Source organism: Pinus tabuliformis, chromosome 7, assembly GCF_031772625.1.
Source record: "Pinus tabuliformis cultivar Carrire ecotype Pingquan chromosome 7, CPIR1, whole genome shotgun sequence".
Classification (NCBI taxonomy): domain Eukaryota; kingdom Viridiplantae; phylum Streptophyta; class Pinopsida; order Pinales; family Pinaceae; genus Pinus; species Pinus tabuliformis.
In genome coordinates, this window is record NC_142293.1 from 360,352,695 (window position 1) to 360,377,860 (window position 25,166).

Sequence of the window (25,166 nt, forward strand, 5' to 3'; positions counted from 1 at the left end):
CATCTTGCCAACAAACCGACTCCAACCTTATTGTGAAAGGCAGGTTAACTATGAAACTTCTTTCCCACTTTGTAGTATTGTTGCCTCTTGAATTCCAACAGGTATTTGGCTGCTTAGATCCACAAAACTCGTGCCAGGTAAATTCTGCATGATACAATTGTGACGTGCAATCTTGACACACGCTTTAGTTTCCCTCTAAAAGAGGGTATGTCAAAATATTATGACAAGCTTAACTGTAATTTGATCATACATTGTTGAGGTATTCCATGGAATAAACAATATACTATCAATGTACTAGTGAAGAACTCAAAATAAACGAATTTCTTATTGCTACAATAGCGCCATTCTTGGGATTCTTAGATAAAGAACCTAACTTGCATGGAAAAAGCTTCCTAGAATAGAGTACCTCCTACCTAGAAGTGTGTCCCTTGCTCAAAATATAAAACCCTTCTCTATTGTGCACTTTTCCTAAAGATAAATCTATGCATAAAACAAAACTAAGAAAAACACCTAAATTAAGAAAAGTGAGCATCTACGTCAAATTATAAAAACATACTAAATATGGCTCTGTCTAAGTTTGGTAAACACTAAATAAGCATGCTTGCGTACAACAACCACACGATGCCTAAAATTGATGCACTTCTTTCATTGTTGCTACACCCTCACAGGAAAACTATAATCTAATCATGTATCCCAAGGCTGCATGCATCTATTGAAGGTGCAGACCGAAAGGATCTACTAAGATGAAGTAATGTTGAAGGAGAAACACCTTCAAAACAACAGATAGAGTCTAACGTGCATTCAACCCATCTGCACATGGGCCAAGGTTGCTACTGGGTACACTTCTCCCCTAAATGGAAACTATAGTGTATTGTTTCTTTATTGAAGGAGAAACACCTTCAGAGCAACACGGATAAAACTCTAACATATATTGTCATTGTGGTACCGGTTGTAGAAGATCTCATCAATATAGGTAACAACTTCGATAATTGAAAAACCAAAAGGTGAGCTACATAGATCATTTGAAATGATAGATTTGGGCATACTTTATTATTTTTTAGGAGTGTTAGTATAGAAAATGCAAGGTAGCAAGTTGCATATTTATGTCACAGACCAAGGATGTGGATAAATACAGAAAATATTAAATAGCATGGTACAAGTCGATTGCAAGTTCTTTCGAAACAAGAATGGAGTTCTCTTTGTGCAGGTTCTAATCTAGTGGGTATAGATTTAAATAAGAAATTGATAGTTATGGGGTTGGAATTGTCTCACAATTCATGGCAAGTCCCAAAGTTGTTCACTAGAAAGAAGTAGAGCGAGTCGTCGGGTTTATGAATGGTAACACCCTATTTGCAGGGAGTTAACTTCAAATTAGTTGGGCATATTATTTCTCGTCTTCTTTTACGTGTGTGCTTCGAAAATATAACCACCTCCAAAGACTCAAGAACAACTTTGGTAAAGTTTATAGGTGTGAAGCACTTCTGAGAAAACACATCACTTAATGACAATTGAGCGAGGAATATATCGAAGGATTCAATCTTGCACTCAGTCATAAAAAGGAAGTTGGGGTATCCAGCATCTTGCCAACAAACCAACTCCAACCATAATGTGAAAGGTAGGTTAACTGTGAAACCTCTTTCTCACTTTGTAGTATTGTTGCCTCTTGAATTCCAATAGGTATCTTACTGCTTAGATCCACAAAACTTGTCTCAGGTAAACTCTGCATGATACAATTGTGATGTGCAAGCTTGACACACACTCTAGTTTCCCTCTAAAAGAGGGTAAGGCAAAATATTATGACAGGCTTAACTATAATTTGATCATACACTAGCGAGGTATTGTATGGAATAAACAATATACTATCAATGCACTAATGAAGAACTCAAAATAAATGAATTTCTTGTTGCTACAATAGCACCACTCTTGGGATTCTCCAAGGAGCCACTAATTTATACGCATTTGGAATCTTTAATTGGTCTGTAGAAAGATTAAGCAATTGTAGTGATCACTCTTTGCCCTCCCATGGAAGGTCTATATAGAGTCGGTAATAAATTGATTTAAAAGTGAGGTATATGCCTGAAAAATAGGAGTCTGACTCTGCAACTCTAATTTAGTGGCAAGGAAATATTCAACTGTAAATGCCTGATCTACTACAATGTCAATTTCTAGATAAATGGCTAGCCTAAATCTGTCCATTGTCCACATATCCAAAAAAACCATGTATGTCTGGAATTTGGTTGTGTATGAGAGAGGAGAGATCACATAAATAATCCATTATCAAAAGAAAAAGTTAAAGCACAACATTCTATGTTTTTTTTTTTTTTTTTATTGCATACCTTAGAAAGTTTGAAAAGACAGAATTGAAGCTTCCCTCTCCTTCCACACTTCATTAAATATGCCCCTTTTCCAATGCAGATGTGGCCTGCAGAATCACAATCAACAAACATAATATGAAAAGTAAGTTTAATGATTTAAAATTAGCTTTGTTATACCTCAAGCAAATGGACTTTGAGAAATTGGATTCATTCTCTACAAAAGATGATATAGCAAGATCTAATCACATTTTAAACTAAAACAAAGGTAAATTGGATCCATGCTTTGCAATAGATGATATAATGAGATCTAATGACATTGTCAACTCAAACAAAGGTAAGTTGAGTAAGCTCAAGCTCCAAAATGATGGCATCCAACTTCTGAGTAGTAGTTATTGTATATAGCTATCTAGAGGCTATAACATAAAGATATTTTTTATATGTGAAGACAAAAAATGAAAGGAATGTGAAATTTTTACCATCAACTATAAGTTCCTTTCAAGGACTAGATCAAACCATAACATTGTTATCAAGATAATCAACTCACCCATGCTAGTACGCTTATAGTAATTTCATGATAAAACTCAAACTCAATAAAATTCAAACAACATAAATTAACCAATGATATGTCTGAGGATGGTTACCTAAGGATTATATCATACTAAATTTAGGGCAGCTTTAGTGGAACCATTGTCAACCTGTTGAGGATTTTGAATGTTCTGAGGGTGGTATCTACTAATTTTAGTCATCCCAACTCAATGGACTATTAAAATGAATAGATCTCTATAACTTTAAAGATATATTGAACCACAGAACCGGGAAAGAAAAAATACAAAATAAATAAATCTAAATGATAATGTTGGTGCAGACAAGAGTGGGAGTTTTTATTCGGTAGCCAGACACGTTTGATTATTTGAAAAATTTCCAGCTAGTCATAAGGATAATTATGATATTATGTTTTTCAACAAAATTTAAGTGAGGTAAGTGATAATAATGAGATTTTTTTTTGAATGATCTTATTTTTAAGGCTTTTAAGTAAACTATTTATTATTTCAGGGTTTTAAGCTAACTGATATTTTCATTTTGCCAATGTCTATGCATGAAAGAAAGGAATCTTGTTTACAATGTGGATCAAATTTTGATATTTAGTTAGTCTCTTTTTGCTTGATAAAGTTCCATAACCTTTTGGGAACACAATTCTTCAACTTTTGTCAGAAACATGAGTCCTAGTAGATCCGAGTCTAGAATATTTGAATCCATTTCCAATATTTCCTTGCAAATTGAATATAATTATGGATCTGCATGTTGTGCACTTTTCTTAAAGATATAGCCCCTACCCATCATTATCAATTGCTGCATGGCACACCTTGTTGTACTTATTCTCTTTATGGCATGGGTTTTCTCTCTTGCTTGAGGGACAAAGTGGTTGTTTTCTTACTGGCTATAAGAAATGACAAGAGGTGTGGAAATATGGAATGAAATAATTACATCTATAGCTAATATACCCTATATCTATTAGTGTAAAAAGGATAAAATGCACCTATATTGAAGCTAGCCTAGTTAATAATATAATAGATATTTCTAATCAGATCATCGTAGCTAGTCCCAGTCAGCATGAGTCCTTGTTGATCTAAGTGTCTTTCATGCAGTGAAATGGGATAGAGACTACACCTACCTTTATCAGCAGGTACGTTGTGGGTATGTTGGCTTGAAAGGGGAATTCTCTGCTCATAAACTTTGAATGGGTGGAGAAGAAGTTAGGGGAATTATGATGATGGGTGTTATTTACTACTTGATGTTTAGAACCAACCGAACTAACAAAAATGGCTTTCACTCTAAGGCTTGAACACCTATATGAACTTAGTGCATGGACAAAGCTATAATACCTTATGGAAGTCCATATGGAAAGTACTTAATCCCATGGGTCTTAAACTCGTCTACAACCTCCTTACTGTTAATGTCAACAAGTAACACATAAAACACAACCTGCTTCCTGGGAACATGGGATCTAGAATAGGTAACTTTGAAGAAGAACTGGGCTTGGGGATTATTGGAAGTACTTGTGGCATACCAAGCCAACCTGGATGAGTTAGAAATAAAACTTCTTTATTCGAGAGGATTAGCTATGAATGTTGTAGTGCTCTCTCATGTTCCTGTGGGTTGGCTTCTCCCTGAATGGATGTCCTGAAATGGCTTAAATCGACACTGACCAATAAACACATCTGAACTTCCTTTGTAGACAAGGCTTGTTCATTCGAGGGATATGGTGCATTTCCATCATATCCAAATTGATCCCAAATTCCTACCTTTTTTCCAATCCCCGACAACGAGTAGGGGATAATGTTTACGACCCTATCCATTTTGGACATTTCAAACATTTCCAACTGAGATTATGCGAGTGGTGCATTCCATCCCAGCCAAGATGGACGGTCAAACTTAGTGGCCAAACCATAGTTTACAACCTACGCAGGTAAGTAAGAACATACCCTTTGCCAGCCCCCTTAAAAATCAATTAATTGCGTGAAACCTGGGATTGAGGTTGTTTTAAATAACCAAGAGCTGCTAAATGTGCAAGTTTCTTCTAATCTAGTTCTACTAGATCATTGAGATCACTAAGTAGAATGAGAATTGGAAACTACTAAGATATAAGAGCAAGCAGACTTATAGGTCTAATAAATTCAAAATCCTTTTGAAACCATAGTTGCCAAGTTCGAATTCGAATTCAGATTCAGATTCGATTCAATAAGGAAAAGATTCGACTATGTAAAATTCAATACGGAAAAAATTCGGGAGTATCTATCTTACCAGTTTTCAAAAATCAAAATTAAAAATCTTATTATGAAAAATTCATACTCCTCAAAAATTGTTTTCAATCATATTATGGAAGTTGCAAATAAAATCAGATATTGAGATTAGTAGAAATAATTCATCCTCATTGAAATTGAATGAGATGGAATTGGGAATTCTTTCTACATGAACAAGAAAGAAATAACATGTCTCAAACCATTAGAGTTTTTTTGTTGGTCAATCAATAAATAGTAGTTAGAGAGATTGTTTCCTAATAATAAGCTATGAAAAATTTCCTAATAACTAATAACTAACGAAATCTAAAGACATATAAATTATTTCCCTAAAAAAATTCTGAGTGGCAAGAAATTGAATTCTAGCAAATCTTATTACAAATAAAGAGTTGACTACTATTCATCATACTTCCCTACTCAATAATGCTTAAAGTTTTACAAAATAAGAAAAAATTACTTTAAAAATAGATACTCTAATTTATAAAATAATTTCCACAAAATTTTTAAAAATATTTCACTCTCACATTAAATTTTAATTACCAAACTACTCTATTTCATTTTTTACCTTATGTTTTCCATTTTTTTTATTTAAATACTCATCCTTTCACTTTGATAGTGACTTCTTTTCTAAACTCCTTTGTTCTTTCCTTCTTCCATATTGTCAAGCTCCATACATTGGTTACCAGTCGAAATTATGTTTAGACAATGGGATATCCTTAAACGCTAATCAAAAGCCACAATGACGGTTGTTATCAAATATTTCATTTCCTCTAATCAATTAAACACGGGTGAGAGGGAAATTTTACCAATCGTTCGAACTTTCAGTTTCCAAATCATCGGATGGAGGATTGTAAATATTTTGAGACGGGAAGGCTCCCATAGACCGTCCTTCTAGCATTACGATCCCAACCAAGAAGGTCTTGCACTCGAATAGGAACAGGCTCTGGATCTCGATCTAGTCGCGATAAATGGTCGTGAAAATTACCACTTGCAAAAAAATATAACATATTTATTCAATGACTGTACCAAATTGAATTTTAAAGTATTATTGAAACTAGCGGAAGTGATTGGGAGGACCAGAAACTACTATGAAAATAAACCTATCCATTCCACCTTGGAGTTTCTACTATAATAAGTTAAAACGCCCCATGTCACATGCCTATCCATTTCGAAGACATGCCTGTGTCTATATATATATATATTCGATTTTTTTATTTCGAGTAAGTAAGTCTGAATGCAGATTTATCTAAAATGGAGAATCATCATGATTGATCAAAGTAGTGTTCAGTGTTCCATTATGGTGCGCCCACACTCCACATGCCAAGTTGTGCCCATCATCTCCGGTCAAAGCAGTGTACACCCACTACATCCTTTCACCCCTATTGAAAAGTTTCGGCTCTTCAAATGATTTCGTTTTTATTAATAAAGAAGTTGTAATTTATCATGAGCTCTTTATTTTCAACAATGTCTGGATTTCAAGCAAACAATAGCGGATTGAACTAGACCTGCAGGCTGGCATAAACCACTTTTATCTGGGCCTAATCTGATAAGCAAGGGAGAATTGAAAGGACTATGTTGAGCGGGGTTCGGGATCAGGATGGAACCTTCAGACTCACATAAGAAACCTTGCTTACGAGGAAAGATTCTGGATATGAAAAGTCACCCATCTGGCAATTCATCGGTTGCTGGGTATTAAACTGTATTTGGCATTGGCGCACGAAGAACGGAGCTAAATCTGTGCTTGCCTCTATGAGAGGTAGAGATAGCTATAGGAGTAGAGGTAAAAATAGTTGATCCACCTGTCTCAGATTGAGATTGAAATCCATTAGTGTGCGTATCAAAGCCAGTTCCAGTGGTTGACCTTTCTGTTGACCGAATCTCAATGAATGATGCCATTTATTCAATTGAACCCACAACCCATCCTGGATTGTTTCAGATTCTCAATCATCACTAGCAAATGAAACATATGCAAATCTTTTCATTTAAAAAAATAAACTTTCTTTAAAGTCAAATCCAGATCGGTAATTTTTTTACCTGATCAAGAATATCAGAATTATTAGTAATAGCTGGTTTTAGAATATCGAAAAGTTTCTCTTTAGTTAAACGGCCTAACAACTTGGCAACAACTTCTTTTGTGATTTTTGGAGTGTTTGAATCCTCCAATATTCGCTTATTCCCTTCGTTTCCATCCTTTCCTTCAATTTCTGCACGAGAAAACACAAACAAAAGCCTTCATTCAGTAAATATAGGCTGGTAGTTTTGAAAAACAAATCAAAGACCTGGGAATTTCATAAATGAGTCGTTCAACCACAGACAAGCACTAGTACAAACACTCGTGGTAGTCATACTCCAGCAAAACCAGTAATCAAATAACTGATCATTCGACAAATGGAGGAGGAGATCGCAAAGGCAGGCGCCTGTACAATCCCTATGGAGATCTGCATGGTGCCACTAACTACAGGCCGATTCAAAATATATACTTCCCCAGAATTATTATTTCAAGAAGAGGTCGTGGTGCAGAGAAGGTCTTGGGGTGAAAATATCACCTGTTACACAGGTTGCGTGTATCTCCTTGGTGTCATCTCAGGTGCCAGTGTTGGCCTGGTTGAGAGCTTGAAGGCCCGTGAGCCAAGTGATTCCATGAAGTCACATGGGAATGAAGTTTGACAACAAACTGGGTGTCATAGGGCTCCTCTACGCCGAATTGGAGAGCAGGATCATGGCTACTAGGGATGCAGACGATATCTTCAACAGTGTTTGCACTGGGCTTGGCACCAGAGCTCTTTACAAGGCTATTGCTGGCTCAAGGTCGGCTGCCATCGCCGATACAATTGTGGGTCTTGCTGTCAGAGACCTCGTCACAGGAAGCCTCTTAAGAGATACGTGCCCATTTGATGATTGTGCTCACCTGCCATATGTTTTTAGAAGGACTTTTAATTTATTAGTTTGAGTGTTTGAATTTATAGAAATTTAAATAGCCTTTTCATATTTGAAACACAAAGGATTCTAGGGTACGAACCATTTGTTAGGGTTTTAATATTTCAAACCCTAGGGTTATAAGAGTATGCCTAGTTTTGGATTAGTTTGACTATGATGTTGGAAATCTTGCCTCGGAGAAATCCACTAAGTCATTAATGGAAGAGAGGGAAATGAAATTTCAATGAAAGAATCATTCTTAATATCATTTTATTAGTTTTAAAATTTATTGGGATATGTTTCAATTAAAAGATTATTTTTAATATTATTTATTAATTTTTTATCTTAGGTTTAAAAGATCATTTTTAATATTATTTATTAATTTATTAATATTTTAGGTTTTTAATTTATTGGGATAAATTTAGCTCTTCCACTTTTAATTGTGGTTAGAAGCTCTCTAATTTTTATGGTAGAGATGTTGCCATGTTTGGTTAAAAGTGTAATGTCTAGTTAAACATTTTGACTAGGTCAAAATAAACAAAATGAAATATAAATATAAATAAAAGTCCAACATAATAGAGATGTTGTAATGTTTTGTTAAACATTTTGACCCAATAAAATAAAATTGAATTAAACAAATCAAATTAAATTTATAATTAAATTACCCTAGATTCATCTTAACACCAGATCTACCAAGCACCTAGAGGGATCAAATATCTTGAGATGCAAATCTCTTTTAGAGTGAAAATAAATTTGATCCCTCTAAGTGCTTGGTAGATATGTAATTGAGATGGATCTAGGTTGGTATAAAACTAAGTTATGATTATTTAAAAAAAACAAAGATAAAGAAGAAGAAGAGAGTAAGAGAGAGGTGTCACAATGTTAAATTTTTTATTTTATTTTAAAACATTCCTATATAATTATAAAAATTTAGTCATTGCATAGCATTGATAGACTTTTCTAGTTAGGCATAACGATCTATGCTTAACCAACATGTTTTAATTGAACCCAAGGGAAGCACCTTAAATTATAAAAAATGTTGAAATTTCCATTTAGTGGTAAGTAATGCTACATCATCACCACCCAACCATAGGAAACATTCTACCACCTCCTTTAAGTGAAGAACTCTTGAACAACTAACCATCCAATATAAAATTGTGTTGTCTCCATCAAGGCCAACCTGTTGTAGTCCTAATTGATCATGTACCTAATGGAAACAAGATTCCATTTACATTTCACTCATCAATGATTCCTTTCCATGGCTAACACATTATTCAACACATTTCCAATTTACATCATCCTCCCCTAAGCTTGTGTCACAATGCTTTGTCAATGATCAACCCTTGTTAGGGGGATCTCCTAGTCCACACCAAACTAGTACACCATCCTAATTGTCTCATGAAACAACCTAAGTCACTCACAAAGTATACCAAACATATAAACTCATTGTCCACTCTTAGTCATGTTTACCCGACATGCCATCCATTGTGCCATTGCTAATGGAACCTCAAGTAATATCCTTGCATTCTCCCCCCACTTTAATTGTTGGCATCTTCATCAAAATGGCTCCATTGGCTTCTCTAATGGATGGGGCATTGATGGTGAAGAGATACTTTGTAATTTTTTCATTTAAATGTGGTGTTGATACCATTTTTCATGAGGGTAAACTTTTCAATCCACTTAAGAATCTAATACCACTCAAGAAGCCTAGTTGTTATATGGCATTGACGTGACATTACTAGTTGTGCATGACCATCAACCTCTTGTATCACTTGAACTATGCCTAGCTAACATGTCCTAACCGAACCCAAGTTAGGCACCTTAAACTATAGGAAATGTTGTAGTGCTTATTTCATTATAGGCGATGTTGTGTCATCACCACCTACACATAAACAACCTTTCGCTACCTCCATAAAGCCAACACACTTGAATAGCTAACCACCTAGAGTAAGACTATATTGTCTCCATCTAGACCAACTTCTTATAATTCTTTAAAGGTCATGTACCTAGTGGAAACAAGCTTCCATTTACCTTCAATACACTCATCAATTATGTTGCCTTTCCATGGCTAACATGCTATCAAACACATTGCCATATTGTGTTATCCTTTGGTGAATTTGTGTTGCAACACTTCATTGATCATCCATCCTTGTTAGGCTAGACATCCTTCATCCTCCTAGTCCACACCAAACTAGTACATCATCATAAATGTCTCAGGGATCATTGTGAGTCGGTCATGAGGGCTATGAAACATATAAACTAGTCATGCACCCTTTATCATGTTTGCTTAGCATGCTATATAGGATAATGTTTCCAGTGGCACCTCGAGGAAGGTCCTTACATTATTCCCAACTTGAATTGTTAACATCCTCATCAATACGTCCCCATTAGTTTCGCCAATGAAATGGGTGTTGATAGAGAAGAACAATTCCATAATTTTGCATTCAAACATGGATTTAATACCATTTGTCATGGGGCTAGAATTTTTATTGCACTTGAGTGTCCAATACCACTCAAGAAACATGCTCACCAAGCATCTTCAACGTGACCTTACTAGTTAAGCATGACCACCAACCACTTGTATCACATGTGTTTCACTTAACTAACATGTCCTAACCAAAAATAGGTACCTTAAACTGTGTGAAATGTTGTAGTTCCCATGTCACTCTAGTACCTCAAACATGAAGTAACCCTCAAACAACCACATAGATGCTATTTAAGGGATATTTAGATTTCAAATTGGATATCGGAGCCATGGCATGTTATTCTACATAAAGAGCCACAAGAATGTTAGTATGTATGGTTTTCTAATAATAATGTGTGCACATTCTAAGAATGTGAATGCGCTATTAGAATTTGTGCATATTTTTGTAATGCATGTATCTGTAGAATTATTTATAGAATAATATGGCTTTAGATTAATCTAGATTTATATTAATTGACCAAGTTTAAATCAACATACTTTGAATTCAAATTAATAAAATCATTGTCTCTATGAATTTAGTGCAATTATAATCAACCACGATATATAACAACACCACAAAAACCCCTCAACAAATAGTGTGTCATCTCTCTAAGATGTGGGGAAAACATTCTTATTAACCCTTAAAACCATTCTATAGTAGTTTCAAACTCTCTTCTTGTTCCTCCTTCCAGAGGGTGTATAAATCTATTATATATTATAAACTTATACTGTATATTGTATAAATTTGTTACAATTTTAACATTATAGATGGATTCATAGACCCCTTTAAGGGGGTCACTAAATCCATCTACCTAAATTTTAAAATTGTTGATGGATTTAGAGGACCCCTTAAAGGGGTCTCTAAATTTTAACATTGTAGATGGATTCTAAGAACCTTTTGTCTCTAAATTTTAACACTGCAGATGCACTCAATGTTAAAATTTATTGAAATGTAACACGTCAATATCAAAATTGTAATTTTCCATTTGCAGAGAGATACAATTATAAATGACTAATTCATATAGATGTTGTACTTGTTAGTTGGTCATATTCTATTCTTGGACTATAGTAGTCATTTATGTAAATCATTTTTAATTTTTTCACTTATTATCTAGTCATATATTATAGTTCTAGACTAAATTAGTCATTTAAGTTAGTTGCTTTTAGTTGGGTCACTTGTTATCTAGTCATATATTTTATCCCTAGACTAAATTGGTCATTTTTAGTTGGGTCACTTAAAATTGCTCAAATTTAGTAGTAATTCGCTTGAAATAATTGTGGTGACTAACTTTTTTAGTCGCATAGTCACTAATCTCTCATTTTGTACTAGTGAAGAGATCTTAAAAACCTAACAACATAAACCATTCCCCTTATTGAATTTGATTCTGATTCTGCTAAAGAGATATTGTAGCTAGGTAGGTGTCAAAAGGCATTAAAAAGGAAGAAAAAAGACAAACATTCAACCCTAAATAGTTTTCGGCTTAATAGAAACATATCGAATTGCAGATTTTATCCATAAAAATAAATAAAAATAAGAAAATGCATCTATCAAATAACTCAATGAAAGGACAACATTTTGTACTAAAAAAAAAATTGACAATAAGAGCACCCTCCCTGGATAGAGATTCAGTCTCACATAGTTTAAAGTTTCACTATAAACTCATAGGATTGACTACAAAGTTTCACAAAGAAATAAAACCAAGTAGAAACTTGCCCTATAATAAATGAACAAGCAATCTTCTCACATCATTTTCTAAAACAATGAAACTCATTAGAAAAAATTTCATACCAAAACCCAGTTTATTGGAAAGCTTAACGACTAGAATCAAGAACAAATTATAGGCATAGGTTTAGTGTATTTTTTTCACATCGAAACCTTGACCTGGTATATATTTCTTGTCCCAGTGTCAATCTTCTCTTAAATTAAAAAGCCAACAGATTTTCCTTGCTTTAAGAAAACAATAATACAATCCAGACATAGGCGCAAAATTCTTACATCACATGAGAAATAAGTGGGAAAAAAATTGCTTACCTCGCATGAGAAATGGGCGAGAAGTAGGCGGGAACACAGAACAGAGCAAGAAATTTTCCAGAAGAAGAAGCGAACCTAAAATCACTAGTCCATAAACAATTGGAAGAAGAGGAAATAAATAAATAAATAGAGGTTCTTAAAAGAAAGTCTGATGTAACCAATTCTTTCAATTATTCTTCACAACCCTAATCTGAAATACGAAAACCTAATGCTTCAAGAAATACTAGAATTTATAGATCATTTTAGAAAGAAGGCCGACATCACATTACATTAGGTTAAAACTTATGGCCAGGGAAATATACAATGTATTTTTATTTAACACTTTGTAGTGCCAATAAAATTAGTTTAAATGTTTTAAGTTTTTAATATTTTTAATTATATTTTTTCATTGGTTTTTTTTCAAAAACTCAGTTAAAATTTATAAAGATTATTGGAATTGCAAATAGAATTAGATATCAATGACAATTTCTTAAAAAAAATTCAAAAATATAGAAAGTTTAGACTCGCATAGATATATCTAATATATAAATTAAAAGTTTTTGGATGTGTGCATTTTGTGTATAATGCATATTTTTATTTGGGCATGGTCACATGGCTTGGGAATGTTTAATATGTTTTTTGGTTGGAGACATAGACTATGTGGGTATATGTGGGCTTAAGGAAGGTTGATTGTATCTATTACAACAATCTAGCACCCCTATATAATGTAAAGTCCTAAGCATTAAGGGGCTAGTTTTGTGCACTTAGGAAGGTTACCTATAGTGACCACAATAATTATTCCACACACTTCTACTTGAATATTGTCCAACTTGAGCAAGACATCTCTAATGATAAGATAACTAAACCTATCAAGTGGAAGCACGGTTGAATTTTGAAGAGTGAGCCTTAACAAAATGGGAGGTAGTAGCATAATGGAATAGTGAGTGGTATGGAAAGGGAAAGATGAAGAAAAATCATAAAACTAGTGCCTACCAAGTCTAGGGCAAATAAAGTCAAGGATATCACTCTAAAAAGGGATGTTTGGTGAATAGTTAAGGAGGGAGGGTTTTCAAATAACATGCTAAAATAAAAATTGATAATATCAAAAATAGTTATGGTAGTGAGTCTTGGAGAGTCCTATTAGTACTACTCTTGAACAAGTTGGAGGACATGTTGCCCTAAAATGATATATTAATTACAATAACAACTTCTTTGATAGTGAGTAATTAATATAGATAGTGTCGAGGTGGAATTAAAATATGATTAGAAGGTAGGTTTTTCACTCTCTCCACCCAATTTCAAATCCCCAATGAGACTCTGGCCCATTGTGATAAAGCTAGAAGGGTAGATGCCCCTCAAATAGAGGTGCACTCCAGTGTGCCTTGAGACACCTCAACCCTTTTTAAGTCACAAGTTATTGGCATACATGGCTTTTGGTTGTTGAATATACTCTTAGGTTATAGTGCAGCCAGTTGGTTTAATATCAAGCCTAGCCTAGGTCAATATAATGAGTGACCCATTCCCGTTCAAAAGAAGGAATTAATATATGAAAATATATAGCGATAAAATGAAAAATGAGAAGGATAATCCCCATACAATACTCCCATCCCAATGATAAATGCCCCATTATAAATCCTTCACAACATATTCTTTGCAAGAGATTCCTACAACTATCCAACAACATTAAATGCATGCAAAAATTAAGCCTCACATATGATAGAATGATACCTCCAATCTTATGTTAAGATTGAAAAATTCAAATAAAATGTAGCCCAATGGGAGACCTCCTTCATCCACAAATTCTTCACCATTATAATGGTGAGGGAGATCACCTTACAAAGTGAATCTCTTATATTATACAACAAAATGTTATCTTTTAACTAACTCAATGACAAGTCAAACAAATATTACAATGATGGAGTAATTATATCCCTCCTAAACTTGTGGTGGACCACATTACAACATGTGGAAACTAGCCCTTCCTGACAATTAGCTCCCATCAAAAAATAATAGTAATATGCCCCAAATAATGCTCTTTAATGGGATGCACCACCAAAAATAGGCATCAAACCAAGTCAAATACATGTGTCCACATAGAATTCACTCTCTAAAACTATGCATGCATGCAACCACTCTGCATCTGTGAATTCCAAGGTAATCAACACCATAGATTTGTTTTTATCTAGAAAATTGATAAAATTTTCACCTGTCACCAAGGAGACATGGGAACAAGTCATTGGAACTATAATTGTACTCTTGATCCTAGCGCAAATGCCCACAGGCCTCAGTAGATAGTTAAAAGAAGTTTTGAACTTGGTTGGTGATCTGAATTGGATCCATAAACGACTGTCATAGAACCATGACTAAATCAAGTCGAACAAATCCTTGAAGAATCCCAAACAACAATCGAAAACACCCTGAACCAGTGGCCATGGTAGCCGGCACGGAACGACAAGGACCTCGGTCAAAGCGCGTTGACCAAGGCCCATGGAGACTGCGCAGGAGGTCAAAATAGCCCCTGGGAGCCCCGAATCGGGAAAAGGAGCTGATTTTCGATGCGTGTTAGCGCTTAGCGCTAATGCGCATCACTGGGCAAAAAAGGTCGAAATGGAGAGCCTTAAGCACTCGGTCACGTTGGGAGCCAGAGGACCATGGGCGGAGAAACGAAAAGCGCCATCGTACGAAGGTGGGACCCACGACCTAGGAAACCAGCGGTTTGATCGAGGCTCCCTTGAACGGTAAGCGTTTTGAGAAAGCGGAGCGATCACACTCAGTGATCGACGCGTGGCAGCGGAGGAGAGAGAAAAACTGTCGCGATCGCGCGTTTTCGGTCGAGCAAGTCAACCGCGCTCGACGTGCGAATGACGTTGGATCTGGAGGAGCCCAGATTGGATGGCTGAGATTGCACCCGATAGACAGAAGCGAAATCGACAAGGGATTAAGCCGCGAATTAAGGGGATTTGGAATCCGTTGACTGCCACGGTGGAGAAAGCAACGAATCGATGAGCGAGCTAGCGCAATTCCGATGGGGACACGTGGCTACTTCTCGAGCATTCATGCTGACGCCGAACAGGGAATTCCAAGCACGCAAGCAATAGGCGAATCGACGTAGGCGAGAGAGGAACCGAACAGGCGTAGAGGTCGAATGGCTAAAGCCATGAACAGAGACAGTGAATGGGATATCAGAAGAGAGATTCAGATCGAAGAGTCCAAGCGACCAAGAGAGACAGTGAACAGTGAACCCTGAGAGGAGGACTGAGCACAGAGATCAGTAAAGCCAAGCAGAGGAGACAGAGGGTCGAGTTGACCATAGGTAGCATCGAGCACCAAAGAGCTTGAAGAATCAAGCCTTCCCATAGAGGAATCTATCCGGATTGAGTTAGTGTGATATGTGATCTAAAAATATATATGTTTAACATGTGATAATAAAGATCAATCACGCATAAATCAGAGGTGATAACATATAAAGATAATTTCTTTGGCTAAATAGTTAGTCAAAGAAATGTATAAACTATATCACATATATCTTATGATTCATATATGAAAATAAACAATTTCAACTAGGCATCATACAGTAGTGTAATTAACGCTTAACAGAAAGAACATATCTCATATACAATTCATGAAAATAAAGTCTTATCACTAATCAAATAGAAATAGAACTAATCATACAAGATAGAAGTACCATATATGTGAAGTTCTGCTCATTTGACTAATGACATAGATCAACTTATTTCTTCATATCAAATTATCTTCCAAGTATATAATAGTGCATCAACAAAGGAAAGTAGTCTAATATTTAAAAGAAATGATCATGTTCCATAATTTCACCAAAGCATTCACAAACTTACAAAAGTGCATTCTTTGCAAATGTTTTTGATAAAATTCCAGACCCTTCTCTAAATGCATGAGAAGGGTATAAATACTATTCCAACTAATGTTCAAAAATAGATTATACAAAAATTTGAGGAGGTTTCAAACAACCTTCCTCCTAACTAGTTAACTAACACCAAAACTAAAAGTGACTTGATGAGCAAAGGCTATGATAATGATTTGTTGTCTACCAGCTCATCTTTTAAATCACATATATCAGCCATCGGTTTGACTTGAGGAGTGCCCCATACTGTGTTCTGACCTATCTGCAAAAATAGCATCTGTGAGAGGAAGCAGCATCCGCTGAGTTGAATGGAGTGAGCAGTTAAGGGTCATGATTTGGTTGTGTGATCAGGTGCTCATGTCCTAAGTGTCATAAAATGCTCAAAATTTAAAGTGCTCAGAACTAGTTCAAAGTTGAACGACTGAAAAGTGCTCATCTTCCCGATTTCGGCGCCACAAACGGTTCGAAAAACGGTCGCCGTATGAGGAAGTTATGGCAAAAAGAGGAATTTGCCCATAACATTAGAAATTTTAATTTTTCAAAAAAAAATTAAAAAAAAAATATTCCGTAGAATATTCCTTGGAATATTCCAGAGAATATTTCCTTTGCACAGCCAATCAGAAGCTGCCACGTGGCAGGCCCGGAGGCCGCCACGTGGCCCCCAGATGATGTCAGCAAGAAATGGGCGCGTTGTGAAAAATTTTGGTTGGCATGGGCAAGGTTTGAACTCATGACCTGCCTGCCACAAGCCCAGCGCCTTACCGTTAGGCCACAGGCTCATATGCTGTTAGAAGGGTGAAAAGATATTAATATAAAGTTTAAAATTGCATGGGGCGGAAACCAAAGGGGGCCAGCCCCCCTTTCATATGACCACGACCCAGGAACCAGGGGCTTAAGCCCCAACCGCCAGCCAAACTGCCAGCACGAAATCCGAGGCAACCCACAACATTAAATGTAACTGCAGGATTTGGCGGAAATTTTGTTGGACATGGCAAATTTGGTGGACCCGCCATAATTGGCGGAGCTAACTGGACATTAACTAAAGTTAGCTGGAGTTCTTTTAGGCAAAACTGGAGGAGATCATTAAATGGCCATAACTTTGGCTAGGAAAGGCGGTTTTGGACGAATTTTTTTTTGATTTTGGGTATTTTCGACCTTATGAATCCATTGGTGCAGGTCTTACAACCATCTGAGGTCATTTGCAGAGGTTTTGGAGCCGTGAAAGTTCTAGGAGCCACTACGGCCCAGTTTTGTGAAGACTGTATAGGGTTGCAGGTATCCATTGGAGGTGATCCAATAGTCAATCCTGAAGGATTCAAGTGTTCTGAATCCATTTTTACCATCTATTTCACCTGTAGATGCTTCTATTCAGCTATATATTCAATTTGAGCATTTAATTGAAACCAGGACAAGCCCATTTGGGAGCTTTGGACCCAACAGACGTAGCCCTAGAGGGGGTGAACTGCTTTATCAACTTCTTTTGCATTTGTGGTTAATTTATTTTGCAGAACAAATTCATTTTAATGTGTTAAACAGTAAAAGGAAATAACTCTGCTATGCTTAAATGGGTCATGAATAGCTCAAAATTTCATGTGTTTTCTTTCTGCAAGACATGGAAATCTTTTAAACATGTTTAATTCTGAATTGAATACCTTGCAAACAAATTTCAAGTAGTTTCAAATTCAGATCATTGTGTGGCTTGACAAGGTATTGCCAATACGCCTCCCAGTCAGTCTTTGCTATCTTTGCAATTGCTTCCCTTTGGATTTTCGCTCTTTCCTTCCATCTCTTATGCAAGTCATTTAGATCGGGCAGTTCTTTTGGGTTGCCTTCCTTCACCAGGTTGGTGGCAAATAAAGTGTGGTTTATCACCTTTACTATGTTCTTTGACACCTCAGCCACTCTTGCAACTACTAATTCAGCTTTTTTGATCCTCGCATCCCAATCGGTGAATAGAATTTCCATATGTGTCTCTTTGATCTCGAGTGGATCAGCTTTTCTTCCCTCTTTTGTTTCTTCCCACTTGATTAATTCTAAGATTCTTGTGTTTAGATCAGTAAATTGAGTTCTTTGGTCAATCGCCTTATCCATTAGTTGGTCACTGGTGATCAGAAAAGGAGCAATATGTGACATCTTTTGGCAAAATTGTTCTTGTTGTTTTAATTAGAGACAATTTAGCTCTAGCACCTCTTTAATGAATTCCTCGACAGTAGAAACATCCTTATATCTTTCCATGGCTTGCTGCAAGTCTTGGAGTTGTATGTTTTTGGCCGATATGTCTGCTTCATGGCTTATCTTCAACACCTTCATGTTCTGTTGCAATTTGGCTAGCTGCTCACCGGCCTACCTGTTCACATTTGCCTTCTTTATTTCGAGTTGTTGCTCGAGCTATGCAATCTTCTCTTCCCTTTCCTTCAACAAAATAGATATCTTGGTAGCTTTATCCATGGTGGTCGTTGCATATGCCCCTATAAATTGTGACAGTCTGGTCAAGTTTGGGGCTGGATTGGAAGGAATGTCCTTCCAGACTATGTCCATCAGTTCATTCCCAGGTGGGATTTCGGGTGTCTCTACCCTCCTTCTTTTTCTTTGTCTTCTTACTACAGCCTTGTGCAGCGGGTTGTAGAACACATCTAGAGGAGGGATTTCAGTCACCTTTAAGACAATTTCTGATGTGGGAAAAGCAGGAATGATTTCAGTCTACTAAGACATTGTCGCTTGCTTATCCATCGTTTCAGACTCTGTACTTTTCTAAATATGCAAAGGAGTTTAATACTCCATGGTTTCCTGGGTATCTGTCATCTTGGGAGTGTTTTGTAATTTTTTATTGAATTGATCCCACTCATGCTCCAAACTGTTACTTTTGATCTCAGAACTGATATCTCTAGGTGGGATGCTCATACCCTGCTTTTCGGCTGACCTCCTGCTGGATTCGGTTGTATTCTCGGTGTCTTGGGCTCTCCCTGTATCCAGTGTTTTCCCTATATCCATTTGAGACTCTATGCGAGAATTAGGTCCCTCGTTGTTGACAGACACAATGGATGTAGGCTTGTCCTCAGTTTTTAACAAATGTAGTGGAATTATTTCAATCCTTTTGTTTCTAAACTCTAGAAAGCTTCCAAAATCTTCAGGACTCAAATTTTCCCTTGCCCACTCGAAAGCTTGTTCGAAGGATTCAGTTGACTGTAAAGGTCTTCAGAATTATTAGCCTCATGATTATAAGGCTTGATCTTTACTATAGTACTAATGTTATGTGCTATTTTGTCTGGATCAAATTGCCTTTTTAGCGAAGTATGGAGCCTGAGGCTTTCTAGGCTTACTAACTCTTTGGTTGCAAGGTTAAAATTTGCTAATGAAAAGGAACCGCACCGAATAGGAAAAGGTGGACATAATAACTTCTTGCTTTCTTTCAGGACTTTGGTCAAGCCTTTTCCCACAGTCTGGTGGGCTATTTCTCTTGTTAATAATTTTTTAGAGACATACAAAGGGAGGACATGCGGGTCCGCTATACTGCGAAAAACCTTGATGTATGTAAACCATTCTTCAACAAAATACTTGCCCACTACTAGAAGTTCTGTAGCGACTTCTTTGGAAAACCTGTGGGCTTTCTTATTAAAAATTAATTGATGCAATGGTAAAATAACGACATGGCACATTTTATAGAAATGAGGTATGTAATGGGATTCCCAAATCTGTTTATGGTTGAGATGGATAGGGTAGGGGTCCTGCAAGGTCCATTTCCAACCCATGATTGGAAATTTAATGCAGAAACAGATGGAATCCATGATGTAGGCACTAAAATAGAATGGAGGAAGGTTCTCTGTGGAGGAGGATCTCTTCTGACAATACTCGGTCATGACAGTGGCTAGGTTATCAGATAGGATAGTGGCCCAATTCATAATGTGGGAATTGACACATGAATCAATCAAAGGAATCCATTCTATGGAAAACTTAGCATTATTAGGTAATTTGTATAGCCTACATAACATAGAACTTTCATAGTTTTTTGGGTTAGCCAAAGAGGCTATAGGATACATACCCATTTTATTGAATTTGAACTTGTTCTCCAGTACCCTCCAACCCCGGATCATCTTGAAAGGTTCTTCGTTCTTCTTTGCAAAGTTGGCGAGGTATGAGTTGTCATATATGTCCTAAGGGTCAGGTATATGGTACATTTACGTCAGGTCCTCGGCTTTGAATGACCCCATGAGCTCCATTCTCGAGTTTCTGAATTGTCTGTCTTCAATCATGAGGTTTTCCACCACCCATCTAACCATATCAGTATATGGGAGTATTTTCACTCTCGCTCCTATTCTGTGAAGGAAAGAACATGTGACATCTTTGAATTGGACTCCCGAAGGTTTTATTGAGTCAGTTTTTTCCTTTACGACAGTAACTTTGGGATGCTTATCCTTAAGCCTATTGTATATGACCTCCCATGTTGTTGCTCCCCCATCGGTGTTGCAGACCATATCAGAGAATATGGGAGACATTTCTGAGAGCTGAGACTTCGTAATGCTCTGCTTTTTCTGTTTTTGCATCACCTTCCGCAATGACATGTCTTTTGAAGCTCGCCTGAAATGGAAAAGATATATCAGCGCAATCGATATAGGGAAATTAAGACTAAAAGCTCTCTAAAATGACTTTGAATCATGGGAGGATTTTAAATGAGATATTCAATGTTAACTAGCCATAACTTGAAACATCATTACTTCTCCTCAGGCTGCTAATTACGCTGTCAAATCGTCCATTAACATAATTACTTCCCACGCTTTGTGCTTTATTCGCGCACACAACTTTTAAATGATGTAATATAGCGTTGCCTATTTATAATGCGAAATGCGATTGCGATTATTGCAATATCGCATTTCACAAATCGTTAAATGATGACACAATGGCAAGGCTTATTTATTTGCGATTTCTGCAAAGTGCGATTGTGAATTTTCAAGGGGTTTTGATCGGAATTTCGCAAAGGGAGGTTTGATCACATATCGCAATTCGATATTACTTAAAGGTGTTTACATGAAAAAAATGTGAAATGTGATTTGCGATAAGGATCCTAAACTTGGGTTGTTTTCTAAGAGTTTTCAAGGCAATTTCTTAGAGTTATGATTTATTTTTCAAAGACTAAAAATTTAAAAGGGTCCCCATTTATATGTCTAATATTAGCCATTACTATATATGAATTGGGGGGGTTGTTACATAGTAAAACAATTGGCACTTCACTTGGGAGAACCAGTTATCTTTGATGGTTTTCTGAAATTTCTAGAACTTTCAAAATTAGAAGAGTTATAGGAATAATAATTACATGAGTTATAAACTAAACAACATTTCTCTAAAATCATAATCAATTACTCAACCTGTTTATTCAACTACTTTTTTCTTGTAGTGATAAAAATATAAATGTTTGCATGAGTCATTATTAAGATTTAAAGAGATATAGCAGGTGTCTTCCACAGATTAGTTTTTGTTGTTTACTCATTTATCACAGATAGAGCCTCTGCTGCCAGCAGGCGTTTATAGCCTCGACAGGGTTATCTTTTAACCAACAATGACTCATTGTCCCATCTGAAGCAATTTTCAAAATTAAAAATGATATTCACTTTGTTTCAATCTCATTTGGATCTTGTCCTTTTTCTTTCTTATATAATCTTTCTTTTTAAGTTCCTTAAAATACATTGTCTAGGCTTGGTAACCTAATAATGGCAATGCCATTCACTGGTTGTAATTAAACTGAACAAGCTAGCTCTTGATGAGACCCCTTGTCTTTTTATTGATTATATCATCAGCTATTACCCTCTTTTGGTATACAGTTTTGGTAATACTAGTTTAATTATTCCACTGTGATCGTGGAAAACAAGCTCGTAATGAGACTTATTATATTCTAAGTTTTGCATATTTTATAATTACACTCTGAAAAAGGAAAATTTTATCAGATGGGGTGAATCATTGGCTCTTTTAAGAGTTTTGGATGATAATGATATAGTTTTGAGATACTTATCTATAGAAAGTCCGTGCTAGGTTAAAGATTCTTTTCTTGACTGAAAACAAAACATCTATACTTTATAAAGATAAGAGCTTGTTCATAGAATAAATGTTTTATTAAGGTCAAGTTTTTCCGAAGAAATCAAGTTTATTTTGATACTCAAATGTCCTAATTATTTCTTTAACTTTTCCTACTTATAGAAGCAAAAAAATAAAAAAATTATCAAAGATTTTATTTTGAGAAGCCAAAAGTAAATACTACTTACCTTTATTTTCTTAAGAATCTTAAAGGTGATATGGTAAAAAATTAGAAGAGGTTATCTTCTAGGAAAAGTATTTTTTTAGAATTTTCCCATTAATGGGCAAGGAATCCATCCTACCTGACAATTCCTATAAAAGAAATGTTGATTGACCAATTTTCTCAATGATTTGGAAAGGGCCAAGCCAGAGTCTTTGGAATTTGGTATGTTTACCTTTTTCCTTATGTGCTTTGTCCCATTTAAAATCTAGATCACCTACTTCAAAATTTTTATCACTAGAAGAGGTTGTATCAAAAGAGGCTTTGACTAATTGTTGATGATGGAAGTGGGTTGCTTTAGCCTTTTCTCTTTCTTCTTCAAGCTTAAGAATTTGGAATTTTCTTGCTTGAAGAGAAGAGGAAGGGTTTTCAGCAATAAATTGCACTAGGGCAAGAGATGGGATTGCTATGTTTGTGGGGAGAACAACTTCTTTTCCATAAACTAAAGCAAAAGGAGAAGAACTGATAGAGGCCTTCTGTGTAATTTTGCCTGCCCAAAGAGAAAATGTCAATGCTTTGTGCCAATTCCTATGATTTTGGTCTATAGTCCTCTTGATGATTCTGATAAGGTTTTTGTGTGTTGATTCTGCTAATCCATTACCTTGTGGATAATAGTTGGTTGAATACTTTAATTTGAAACCTCACTTTAAAATAAACTCTACCATTGTATTTCCAGAGAAATAAGATGCATTGTCAAACATTAAAGCTATGGGTAAGCCAAATTTGGTAATTATGTATTGATCAATGAAATCTGTAATATTTTATGTATTAGCTATCTTTAGAGGGATAGCTTCTACCCATTTTGTGAAATAATCAGTAGTTGTAAGGATGTATTTGTGCTACTTGGAAGAGTTAGGGACAATCTCACCAATTATATCTAATCCCCATTGTTCAAATGGTTGTTGGATATTGACTCGCTGCAAAGGGAACACTGGTTTCTTTTCTCTTCCGGCTGCAGTTTAACAAGTTTTGCATTTTCTTGCATATTCATGTGCATTCTTGAATATTGTTGGCCAATAATAACCTGCGTGCAGGATTTTGTGAGATGTGGTGTTTCCTCCTAAATGACCTCCAGCTGGTCCATCATGTAATTCATACATGACCTTTTCAGCTTCAGTTTTTCTAAGCATCTTGATAATACCGAATCATAGTTTTTTCTAAACAATACATCATCAATTAATTCATACTAATTTGATTTTAACCTTAAAGCACGCTTTGTTTTATAATTGAGATGCATAGGAGCATATCCATTCTTTAAATAAAACTTTGAATCAGCATATTGTGATTGTGCATTATTGATGCTTACCTCTAATATTTTCACTTCATTACCTTGGTCTTATTCTGCTGATAAGTGGGAAGCTCCAGTTAGCATCCTGCAAAAACCTTGGCTCCTAACAATTTTAGCTGGTCGGATTTCTACATCGTACTCTTGAAGCGCAGTAACCCAATTGGCTCTTTTCTCCCCTACTTCTCTTTGAATCAATAATTGCCTTACTGCAGGGTAAGGTACTACTATCTTTGTATGGGTTTTGAGAAGAAAAGGTCTGAAATGTTTCAATGTTTTAAAAACAACAAAAGCTTGTTTCTCAACAGCTGAATAGTTTAACTTGGCACCTTGCAAGTTGGAACTGAAAAAAGAGATGGGTGACTCTATATTTTGATCATTCAGCTGTGTTAAAATAGCTGCATATGATGTATCGGATGAAAGAGTGTATAACACAAAAGGTTTGAGAAAGTCAGGAGTTGTTAAAGGAGCATTGATAATGGCTTTTTTTATCAACTCAAATGACTCTATTTCATCTTTACCCCATTTGAAAACTGCATTCTTTCTTATCATTGCTTGAAGGGGTAGGACAATCTGTGAAAAATCTGGAACAAATCATTTAACAAAATTAATTTGGCCTAGGAATGATTGCATGGTCTTTTTATTATGTGGGGGAAGAATCTTTTCAATTTCTTGGACTCTATAAGGATAAATATAAATCTCTTTCTTGGACACTATAAATCCAAGGAGTTTGCCTTCTTGTAAAGCAAAATATGTTTTTTTTGGATTTAAAGAAATGCCATATTTCTTGCATCTTTCAAAAATGTGTTTTAGGTCATTTAAATGATTGTTTATATCCTTAGAATAGACTGTAATGTCATCTAGGTAAATAACAATTGATTTATTAATCATACTTTTGAAAGCAATATCCATAACATATTGAAATGTAGCGCCTGCATTAATGAGTCCAAAAGGCATCTTTTGATAAGAATATGTGCCCCACTTGGTCTTGAATGTTGTCTTCAATCTGTCATCTGGATGTACAAGAATTTGACAATCTCTATTCAGGTTTCTAAAATCAATACAAATCCTAATATCACCGTTCTTTTTCCTCACAGGGACCATATATGATACCCACTTTGAGTGTCTAATAGGAAATATTATTTTGGCTTTCAGAAGCTTGTTCAATTCGGGTGTGATTTGACTTTCAAGGTTTGGGTGAATTTTCCTAAGCTTCT

The 25,166-nt window shown here is 35.8% G+C and overlaps 1 pseudogene; it reads left to right on the plus strand.

Moving 5' to 3' along the window:
• The first annotated feature begins 6,710 nt into the window (after positions 1-6,710).
• Positions 6,711-8,008, plus strand: LOC149247441 (mitochondrial import inner membrane translocase subunit TIM23-2 pseudogene; annotated as a pseudogene).
• Positions 8,009-25,166: the final 17,158 nt, after the last annotated feature.